The sequence below is a fragment of the Macaca nemestrina genome, chromosome 17 (assembly GCF_043159975.1).
Source record: "Macaca nemestrina isolate mMacNem1 chromosome 17, mMacNem.hap1, whole genome shotgun sequence".
In the NCBI taxonomy this organism is placed as follows: domain Eukaryota; kingdom Metazoa; phylum Chordata; class Mammalia; order Primates; family Cercopithecidae; genus Macaca; species Macaca nemestrina.
The window spans coordinates 16,004,455-16,016,198 of record NC_092141.1 but is presented as its reverse complement, the minus strand read 5'-3'; the positions used below and the strand labels follow the sequence as shown (position 1 = coordinate 16,016,198).

At 44.6% G+C, this 11,744-nt stretch overlaps 1 long non-coding RNA gene across 3 annotated transcripts in view; it reads right to left on the bottom strand.

The window, feature by feature from the left end:
* Window positions 1-243: 243 nt before the first annotated feature.
* LOC139359446 (uncharacterized) overlaps window positions 244-11,744 on the bottom strand; it is a 53,758-nt gene continuing 42,257 nt past the window's right edge. For all 3 annotated transcript variants that reach the window (XR_011615410.1, XR_011615409.1, XR_011615411.1), the window contains exons 3-4: window positions 4,561-4,701; window positions 244-404 (exon numbers count right to left, since the gene is read on the bottom strand). This is a non-coding gene — a long non-coding RNA (uncharacterized lncRNA). The remainder of the gene's footprint in view (window positions 405-4,560; window positions 4,702-11,744) is intronic.

The window sequence follows — 11,744 nt, the reverse complement described above, 5'->3', positions numbered from 1 at the left end:
CATGGAGCTAGCTGTTAAAGACTGAGATAGTGTTGACATAGCCAACCATCTCGAAATATGGTGAATGTGAAAAAGCTAGTGGAGAAACAGTGTGCATTGTAGTAGCTCATCCTTGTTTTAAGAGCATGTGTGTTAGCAATATTCACAGTTAGTGTTTGCATGGATAAGGTCAGGGGCACATACAGCTACCCGTTCATTGCAGTTAACCCTGGGAGGTGAAAGAATGGGGACTCACACCTAAGCTAGAGGTTTATATCATGTTTAAAATTTTTAATACAAGCTTTTGTTTTCTTACTAAGATAGAGAAAATCATACAATGAAGGCAGATGTATCCATCACCCAGCTTCCATATCAACTCAGGACAAGTCTTGTTTCAACCATACTCCCTCATCCACTGTGTGTGTCTGTAAAAGATAAGAACTATTTTCAAAGAGTAGCCACAATACCATTATCACACCTAAAAAAAAATAATTCTTTAATATCATTAAATGTCCAGTAAGTGATTTCCAGTTATCTCCTAAAAACATAAATTATTTTTGTAATAAGAAAAAAAGGCTAAAGAAAAAAAATTGTCAATCCAGAGAGTAGATTAGTACAAATTTCCTGGAGCTTTGTTTAGTGATACTTATCAAGAGCCTTAGCAATGTGCTTACCTTTTGCCCTAGTAATCCCAACCTGTGAATTTATTCTAAGAAAAAAAATCATTAAAGAGGTATACAAACATTGTTCACTACACTATGCAGTGTCTGTTACAGAGAAGTTGTTTGAAAACTATTTGTTGAGGCCAGGTGGCTCACACCTGTAATCCTAATGCTTTGGGAGGCTGAGGCAGGAGAATTGCTGGAGACCAGGAGTTCTAGACCAGCCTGGGCAACATAGTGATACCCTGTTTCTACAAAAAAAATTTTTTTAAATTAGCCAGGCATGGTGGCTCATGCTTACAGTTATCACTTCTTGGGAGGCCGAGACAGGAGGATTGCTTGAGTCTAGGATTTCAAGGCTACAGTAAGCTGTGATCACATCACTACAACTCCAGCCAGGGTGAAAGAGCAAGACTCTATCTCAAAAAAAACAAAAACAAAAACAAAAAACAAAAACCACAATTTTTGTTGAATTTGAAGTTGAGCCCCATGCTATGGTTTGCAGCTTTGTTTGTAAAAGGAAAAGCTGAAAGTCATGGAAGTGTGTGACATTAGAGTACTGGCTAAACAAATGAGGGCAGATCCATAAAATAAAACACTGTTCTGTCATATAAAATCAGATTCTAATAATGCACATAGATAACCACCCCTTACAAGAGGCGGAGCTTCATCCTCATCCTCTCCTAGCGTATAGAGGACTTTACGATTTTCATCCAAAGAACAGACTATGGAAAGAAGAAAAACAGTCCTTTTACAGTGAAGAAGCTCAGCAGACGCTCCCTCAACATTGCTGGTGGTAAGTTTTGTGGCTATTGGGTATCCCCTGACACAATGACAGGGGCGCCTCACCTCTGTGGTCTTTTACCCAAAAACTAGTAACCTTGGTCTCTTTATGAGAAAAACATCAGACAAACCCCAATGATGGGCATTCTACAAAATACCTGAGTAGCACTCTTCCAAAGTGTCAAAGTCGGCCGGGTGCGGTGGCTCACGCCTGTAATCCCAACACTTTGGGAGGCTGAGGTGGGTGCATCACGAGGTCAGGAGAGCATAGCCATCCTGGCTAACATGGTGAAACCCCGTCGCTACTGAAAATACAAAAAGAAATTAGCCAGGTGTGGTGGCAGTCACCTGTAGTCCTAGCTACTTGGGAGGCTGAGGCAGGAGAATGGCATGAACCTGGGAGGCGGAGCTTGTAGTGAGTCGAGATCATGCCACTGCACTCCAGCCTGGGCGACAGAGCAAGACTGCGTCTCAAAAACAAACAAACAAACAAAAAAACCGAAAGTGTCAAGTTCGTGAAAAACAAGAAAAGACTCAGAACTGTTAGGGACCAGAGGAGCCTCAGGAGATGACGGAGACTGAATGCCACGTGGGATGCCGGATGAGATCTTGGAACAGAAAAAGGGCATTAGTGGGAAACTGGCGAAATCCTAATAAAGTCTGTTGTCCAGCTAATAATGTTTTACTAATGTTGACTTTTTAGTTTTGACAAATGTAGCATGGTTATATAAGACATTCACATTAGGGGAAGGTGGGGGAAGAGTATGGGAACTTTGTGGAACTTTGCTGTAAATCTAAAATCACTAAACAAAAATTATTCAAAAAATCAGGATGTAGATATTTATTAGCATAGAAATGTATTCACAACGTATTAAGGGGAAAGTATATATGGTCTCACATAGGTTTTTGCTGAATGAGGCCATCTTTGTAAAAACACTAATCTACATGAATGTGTATATATGCACATGTACACACATGCAGGGACACAGGCCTGCATATGTATGTGTATGTGCATATCTAGCCATTCATGAACAATGTTTGTGTTCCTCTTTAATTGTTTTTTTCTTAGAATAAATTCATGGGTTGGGATTGCTAAGTCAAAAGATAAACACATTGTTAAGGCTCTTGATACGTATCACTAAATAAAGCGCCAGGAAAGTTGTAGTAACCTACTCTCTGGATTGACATGTTTTTCTTTTTCAAGACACACAGGGAAGCATGTAGTTCCAGGGTTGCACACTCAGAGGCTTCCAGGGCCAGGCAGGTGACGGCAGTGGCCTCAGTGAGCTGGGGTGTCCGTGCTCCTACAACAGGCAGCAGCTCCATGGCCTCAGTCGTAGCCGTCTGTCCTACAGGATTTGGGCCTAGTCGTGACCGATCTTTTAATTTTCCAAAATAAACCGGAAATCAAGATTGTTACACAAATTTTCGGGGCCCACTCAACTGTAGGGAGGGGGACTTCAGGGTCACACAGCCAAGAAGAAGAGGCCTGGAACTCGAGGCAGACAACACAGGCCCCAGGCTGGGCTGTCCCGGCCCTGGCCCCACCATCTGCACCAAGCCTGGAGGACGGCCAGCTGGCCGGGGCAGGGGGAGGCGGCAGCCCTTCCGGCCTGCGTGCCTGTGTGCGGCCAGGCTGGGGAGTGGAGGTTTGCTCAGAGTCCACAGGAATGGGGGCTGACACTTCTAGTTCACCAGATCACTTCAGGGGCTGTGACTCGTGTGTGTGAGTGTGTGTGTGTGTGTGTGTGTGTAAGAGTCATGGATATATCATCTCCTTATGTGTCTGTGTCTGTGCACGTCTGGGGGGTGGTCTGGCTATCTCTGAGGGTATCTCTAGGACTGACCATGTTATATGTCTACATGCATGTTGGCCTGTTTATCTGGGGGTCTGTGCCTGCATCTCTGACTTGTGAATATGCGTGTGAATTATACAGATGCATCCATCTTTGTATGTCTGTTATATGATCTGTGAGATGATAGTACATACTTACGTGTGTTTGTCGGCAACTGGGCTCTCTGGCTGGCCCCAGTGCATATATATCTGGGCTTTTATGCGATTGTCTATGAGTGTCATTGTGTGTGTGTGTCTATTCTGTCTGATTGAGCTGTGTATGTTTGCATGTCTGTTGTATGTATGGGGTCCATGTGTTCATATCTATGTGTGTGTCTGGGCTGGGCAAGTTGCCTCATGCCTGTAATCCCAACACTTTGGGAGGCTGAGGCAGGAGGAATGCTTGAGGCCAGGAGTTTGAGACCAGCCTGGACAACATGGTGAGACCTCATCTCTACAAAAAATTTAAAAATTAGCTGGGGGCCCGGTGCTGTGGCTCACGCTTGTAATCTTAGCACTTTGGGAGGCCGAGGTGGGTGGATCACTTGAGCTCAGGAGTTCGGACCAGCCTGGCCAACATGGTGAAACCCTGTCTCTACTGAAAATACAAAAAATTAGCCAGACATGGTGGCTTGTGCCTGTAGTCCCAGCTACTCAGGAGTCTGAGGCAGGAGAATCACTTGAACCCGGGAGGCAGAGGTTACAGTGAGCTGTGATGGAGCCACTGCACTCCTGCCTGGGTGACAGACCGGAAGTGTCTCAAACAAACAAACAAAATTAGCTGGGGGCTGGGTGCAGTGGCTCACGCCTATAATCCCAGCACTTTGGGAGGCCGAGTCAGGTAGATCATGAGGTTAGGAGTTCAAGACCAGCCTGGCCAAGTTGGCGAAACCCCATCTCTACTAAAAATACAAACAAACAAACAAACAAAAATAGCTGGGCATGGTGGCGGGCACCTGTAATCCCAGTTTTTTGGGAGGCTAAGGCAGAGAATTGCTTGAACCCGGGAGGCAGAGGTTGCAGTGATCTAGGATCATGTCATTGCACTCCAGCCTGGGTGACAGAGCAAGACTCCATCAGAAAGAAAGAAAGAGAGAAAGACAGAGAGAGAAAGAAAGAAAGAAAAGAAAAAAGAGAGAGAAAGAGAAAGAAAAAGAGAGAAAGAAAGAAGAAAGAAAAAGGAAGAAAGAAAGAAAGAAAAAGAAAGAAAGAAAAAGAAAGAAAAAAGAAAGAAGGAAAGAAGGAAAGAAAGAAAGAAAAGAAAAGAAAGGAAGAAAGAAAGAAAATAAAAAAATAAATTACCGGACATGGTGGTGAACATCTGTAGTCCTGGCTACTCGAGAGGCTGAGTTGGGAAGATTGCTTGAGCTCAGGAGATTGAAGCTGCAGGGAGCTAGGATGGTGACTGCACTCCACGCTGAGTGACAGAGTGAGAACTTGTCTCTAAAAATAAACGTAATCAAAATAATAAATAGAATAAGTACATGTCCGTGCCCATGCCTCTGCACGAGTGTGTGTCAGCGTGCATAGCTGTGTGTTGTGCCTGGCTGAGTAGGCACATGTGCGTGCACATGAGTGCTGGATGCTGGGGCAGTCAGGGTTCGAGTCACTCACAGTCAGCACCCACTCTTCGCTTCCTCATGCCTGCTTCCTACAGGTCCCCACAAGAAGCATGCAGGGCCCAAGCACCCCCTGCCACCTCTGAACCCCAAGCACAGGCACGAGAAGGTTAGGGTGGCCAGCTGCAGGGTCCAGGCCTGGAGGACCCTGGAACCAACTCCTGGTGCACACACGGCAGCACCAGCCTGCCCTGGCCTGGCTCCTGGGGGACCTTTGCCCTTGGCCAGCTGGAAAGTTGTTGATTTGGGACACAGCCCCACAGCAGCCACCACTTTATCCCGCCCCCAAATACTTCCTAAGGCCATTTGTTGCTAGGAGACAGGTACAGGCAGCCTGCTTTGATGGCTCTCTAGAACACGCATCCCTATCCCTTCCTAGATAACCTGGAGGATGGAGGGAGATGCCATCATAACTTGGATGTGAGCTGACATTCTCTCCCCATATGCATACTCCTTTGTGCAATGAAAATAACCCTTCTAAGATGATAGACAAGGCTAAAGGTATTATTATTTTTAACCCTTTTCTGGTTCAAACAGGGAAAATCCAAGTACTCTGGTCAATCAGTACAAAATGACCCTCATGAAACTAAAAGGTCTGAAGTCCAATGGCTCCAGGTATTTCCCTTTCTGATTGCACAAGCCTCAGTTGCCTGGAATTCAAACATGCAGGGCAGTCCACCGACCATCAGGGATAATGGACTCCAGCGAGTCCTACTGACTCCACCAAGTTAGAGCAGGTTCCTTCCCCTGAAGCGTGCATCTTACCACCTTCCGTTAAGGCGATTTTGCAGGGCAGGTTGGACAAAGGAAGTAGAGCCTTTCATCGCTCCTTCTGCCTCTTCTCGTCCCACACCACTCTCTTCTGTTCTTCCACAAGCTTTTGACAACTACCCTTTTGCTACTGACATTCTGTTTGTAAGAGAATCACCCTCAATATCCAGGCAAGACTCACTTTAGGCCTCTCATGCTGCTCCAGCTAAAAAGTGAATGCCCAACAGAGTGCATTTGCTAACAATCCAGCTCCCACTTTTGCATGCTACTGCATGTTCCATAGGATGTAGAAGAACTGGGCCATGAAGAAACCAAGGTTCCTTGTCCCTCGCACATTAGGCTGTTCAACTGAACTCCCCTTGAACCTTCTGCAAACCACCCTCCATAAACTGACAACCAAATACTGACAGTCAGTGAAGTTGTTCCAGGACGGCGGTGGGAGGGCAGAGGGAGATGCATGGGCAGAGGATGGCTCTGTCCTCTCACTGGGAAGGACCCAGGCAAACTGAGAGGCAGGAGAGTGAATGGCTTCCATGCTCAGGTTTCCCACACAGCAGTTTCACATGGTTAGGCTTTGCTTTCCTGTGCTCTTCCCTCCTCTCTGTGTGGACCCTGGGTGCTTTCCCACAACTCCATGCCATTCTCCCAGGGAGCAGCATCCAGTCCCATTCATCTATACTCAAGGACAGCTGTCACCTGCTTTAGAAGGCAGTGATTTTCACATTTAAGTAAATTAATTGCCCTCCTCCTTAATGTGGGGAGGTGGGAGGAGTAGGGGAGTGAGGACTAATGAGCGAGTGCGGGCCTCACTGTCTAACAAGCCTGGAGCCTCATCCTGGCTCCGCCATTTCCTGGCCATGTGGACTGAACAAATCCCTTGGTCTGGCCCACTCAGCACTTGTTAGCAGCTGCTTTGCAGGCTGTCTGCTCACCATATGCAGGTGTGGCAGAGCACCCCAGTGCAGTGCTCCCACCTGCACACAGATGGCAGTGCTGCATGCCCCCAAGGCTCAAGAGAGGCAGTGCTGGTCTTTGATCACCTGTGCCTGGTTTACTGAACAGTCTGAACTCACTGAGGGACCAAAGAAAAAGCTTAGGCTTCTCCAGCTACCGTCTTTTAATACGGTCCTTAGCTTTTGGATCATATTAAGTTATAAGGATGATCTTCTTTGGGCAATCAACAGTCATTTTCAGATTATTAATAACTCCTAGCTGGGCAAGGTGGTGTGCGCCTGTGGTCCCAGCTTCTCAGGAGGGTGAGGCAGGAGGATCACCTGAGCCCAGGAGTTCGAGGCCAAAGTGAGTAACACAGCCAGACCCTGTCTCTAAAAAATGAAACAAATGTTTTTTCAACTGAAAAATTTAAATCTCATATCTCTCTCACAACTTTTATCTCCTCAGGCCTTTAGGCCCAATAGTCACCTGATCTGTAACTTTTAAAAAAACAGTTTCATTCCATCAGTCTATACAATTCACCCTTATAAAGAATACCATTCAATTAATATCTATATATACACACTTAAATCAATGAATTTTGGTATATTTTGTTATTATATTTAAATTGTAGTAAAGATATGTAACATAAAATGTACCATTTAAACTCCCCTGCCCGCTTTTGTTTTTGAGACAGGATCTCATTCCGCCATCTGAGCTGTAGTTCAGTGGTGTGATCATGGCTCACGGAAGCCTTGAATTCTTGGGCTCAAGTGATCCTTCCTCCTCAGCCTCGCAAGCAGCTGGGGCTACAGGTGCATGTAACCATGCCAAGATTCTTTCTTTTCTTTCTTTCTCTTTTTTCTTTTTTTGGTAGAGATACAGTGTACTTTGCCCAGGCTGGCCTTGAACTCCTGGCCTCCACTGATGCTCCTGCCTCGGCCTCCCAAAGTGCTGCTATTACAGGCATGAGCCACCACACCCAAATGTCCTAACCCTCCCCGCCATTTTTTTTTAATAGATAAGATCTCATTATGTTGCCCAGGCTGGTCTTGAACTCCTGGGCTCAACGGATCCTCTGGCTTCAGCCTCTTGAGTAGTTAGGACTATGGGTATGTCCCCATGCCTGGCTTAATCCTTTTTAGGTGTACAATTCTGTAGCATTAATTGTATTCACAATGTTGTGCAACCATTACTACTATCTATTTTTGGAACTTTTTCATTACCTCAAACAAAAACTCTGTAACTCTTCCTATCCCTCTGTAGGGATAGGAAGGTAAGCATGACCTTCCTATCCCTAACCCCAGCCCCTGGTAACTTCTAATTTACTTTCTATCTATGAATTACACCAATCTCACATAACTGGAAAGAAAGATTACCTCCATTTGCAGATGACACCATCTTATATGGAGAAACCCACCTGAAAGTTATACAGAATCTTGAGGAATCCCAAATAACCAATCTTAACAAAGAAGAACAAAGTTGGAGGACATGCACTTCCTGATTTCAAAACATGCTATGAAGCTACAGTAATCAACATAATGTGGTCCTGGCATAAGAAAAGATATAGACCGATGGAATCTAATTGAAAGCCCAGAAATAAACCCTTGCATATATGGTAAGGTGATTTTTTCAACAAGGTACCAAGACCTTCTTTGGGAAAGGACAGTCTTTCAACAAATGATGCTGGAAAAACTGACATCCACATTGTCGTGCACAGCAGATTAAATGGCAAAGGATGAGAGACACTGTGACTTAATGCTCGAATCACATGGTTTCTTGGCATGCAAACACTTCTTAACAATGTATGTATTTTATCCCCATTCACGCTGGGTGCAACTCCACTTTTTCACCCTGTTAGGAACAGGTGGGGAATCTTACATAAATAGGCACAGGATTGGTTGCAGAAGTCCTCAGGCATCGGGGAATAGGTTCCTCTGATGTCAAGGTTGGAGTCTTGACGTCAAAGGGTCTTGTCGAGGAGATGGCAAAGTTGACTCCTGCCCAGCTAATTTTTTTTTTGTAATTTTAGTAGAGATGGGGGTTTCACCATGTTGGCCAGGCTGGTCTTGAACTCCTGACCTCAGATGATCCTCCTGCCCTGGCCTCCCAAAGTGCTGGGATTACAGACATGAGCCACTGAGTCCGGCCAACTGCTCTTTTTATAGTCCCTTCATGAGTATCTACCTATGTCTGGTTATCTTGGAGGTCGGCATGCCTTAGCGCATGATGTCATCTCACCTCAGAACATGCCAACACAGCTGGTCTAAGCAAGTTTGGGTGTTCTGGGCATTTTGGCAGACATCCACGCTTACAAACTAATTATGATGACATGCCCATAAATTGCACTGCTAACACACATGAAAAGAATGAAGCTGGACCTAAACACCATATACAAAACTTGACTCAAAACGGATCAAAGAACTAAATGTAGGTGCTAAAAGTATAATGCCTAGAAGAAAACAGGGGCAAATCTTCATGACATTGGATTTGACAATGATTTTTTGGATTTGACACCAAAAACACAGAAAAGACAAGAAAAGAATAAAGTGAATTAGCCAGGTTTTTAAGCTTCATCCTATCAACTTTTCTTTTTTTTTTTTTTTTTTTTTTTTTGAGACGGAGTCTCGCTTTGTCGCCCAGGCTGGAGTGCAGTGGCCGGATCTCAGCTCACTGCAAGCTCCGCCTCCCGGGTTTACGCCATTCTCCTGCCTCAGCCTCCCGAGTAGCTGGGACTACAGGCGCCCACCACCTCGCCCGGCTAGTTTTTTGTATTTTTAGTAGAGACAGGGTTTCACCATATTAGCCAGGATGGTCTCGATCTCCTGACCTCGTGATCCGCCCGTCTCGGCCTCCCAAAGTGCTGGGATTACAGGCTTGAGCCACCGCGCCCGGCCCATCCTATCAACTTTTCAATCCAAAATCCCAAGCTCTTTCTTTCTCACATAAGTGCTGATATGGAAAATTACTGGAAAGGTAGGTTTCAGAACCAATATTTATTTTGTTCTATTAAAACAGAGACTAAAGTGGTTCTAATAACAAAGGGAAATTTATTCCTGCCTACAAATACAAGACTGCATGTGGATGGCCCCTAAAAAAGAAAGCACAGAATCAAAGACATAAGTACTGCCATGTATCCTATTTATATAGAAAGGAAACAGAAAACCAGTTTTCAGCTTCCACACATATACATGTAACCTTCGATAAATTTATGAACTCAAACAACACAGCAAAGAGGTGGATCTTTCACCCAATTTATGGTTTTGTGTATTACAGCAAACCTTATAAAAACTTATTCATCTAGCAAAACTAAGGGCAGAGTTTATCAACCAGGAGTGCAGTGCAGTGGCACTGCAGCCTCAGCCTCCCTGATTTCAGCGATCCTCCCATCTCAAATCCTGAGTAGCTGGGACCACAGGTGTGCACAACCACACCTGGCTAATGTTAAATTTTTTTTTCTATATACTTGTAATCCAGCTACTTAGGAGGCTGAGGCAGGACAATCACTTGAACCTGGGAGGTGGAGGCTGCAGTGAGCCGAGATCGTGCCACTGCACTCCAGCCTGGGTGACAAGAGCAAAACTCCATCTCAAAAAAGAAAAAAAAAGAAATTGTATAGACAAAGTTGTGCTATTGTGCTATGTTGCCCAGACTGGTCATGAACTCCTGGGGTCAAGCGATCCTCCTGCCTCAGCCTCCCAAGGAGCTGGGATTACAGGCATGAGACACCATGCCCAGCCTTCTAAAGTACAAATTTATTTCCAACGTTCTGTGACCTTTTCAGCCACACTGAATCCCAGCCCGGTGTGAATAGTAGCCTAAATTGGTCTGAGAGTCAGGGCAGAAACATTCTTCATTTATCCTACTCAAAGCAAGCATCTACACTAAGTAGATACAATAGAATTCTATCACACCCACTATGTTCTGACCACTGTCTTCTCCCTTTAGTTTCTCCATGTCAGAAGTCATCACTCTCTGCTGATCCCTCTCCATGGATTAGTCAGCCTGGTCACCTGTGGCCGATCAGGGCCCTGTGTGTCCTGAAATGGAAGCTCCTCTTCCAGAAATGCCAGGGAGCTCACCGTTGCAACCTCAGCCCCTACATCCAATCAGCCTTTTCACAAACAGTTGCTCTTAGTTGCAAATGAGATAAGTTCCCTGGATATGACTCACTCTATTTTCATCTCTACTACTTAAAGCTTTCGTTAATATCAACTACCACTGTGTCACCTAGAAATTAAAGAAATGTTTCCTTTACAACAATTGTAGCTGTGGCAAAACAGCATGATATTGAGGCGATGGCTTCCACGTGTCCATAAGAAAATAGCTGGATCATAAACACATCATAAAGATTGAGGTATGTTTTGCCATCAATTGTCTCTAAAAAAAATTTTTTTTAAAATTAGCCAAGTGTGGTAGTGCATGTCTGTGGTCCTGGCTACTCAAGAGCCTGAAATAAGGGAATCACTTGAGCTGGGGAGGTCGAGGCCACAGTGAGCCATGATTGTCCGGGCAACAGAGTGAGACCTTGTCTCAAATAAAACAAAACAAAACAAAACAAAAAAATCAGACATACTTCTTGTGTCAGCCACAGTTAAAATGGTGGGATTTACTCTTTACTACATGTACTGCTTGTAGAGCTTTAAGGGACAAGGGTGACTGCAGCAACTTTATAAACTGGTATATTGTTTCCAATAGGACTTTTTAGGCTAATGTTTTTAAGACAGCATCAGATTATAGCATTTTATCAGGGAAAGGCCTAAAAATATCTTTACCTGGAATTGCTAGGCTTACATGAACTATTTCCTAAAACAGGTCTCTGGCTTGGGCCCTTAGAAAGTGCTATTCTGAAGGATACCCTGCCAACCCTATAAGCATTCCAATGAAAATGCTATGTTGTAGGAGGGAAATTCAATGAACACAGTCAGAAACAAAACCAAGAGCAAAACTGAGTTTTATGTAATTTCCAGAATGTAGAATGAGTTTGATTTTGTAAGGCTGTGAAAGGTAAATTTATCTTGAGGCCACACACAGTGCTAAGGGAGCCTTTTCATGAACTGTGTGACTGGACACAATGAAACCCGTTGCTGAAGGCCATAAAATCACCTATGCATACCCAACCCCATGCTGACCTCAATGACCTCAGAATGCATGGAGCTCTTT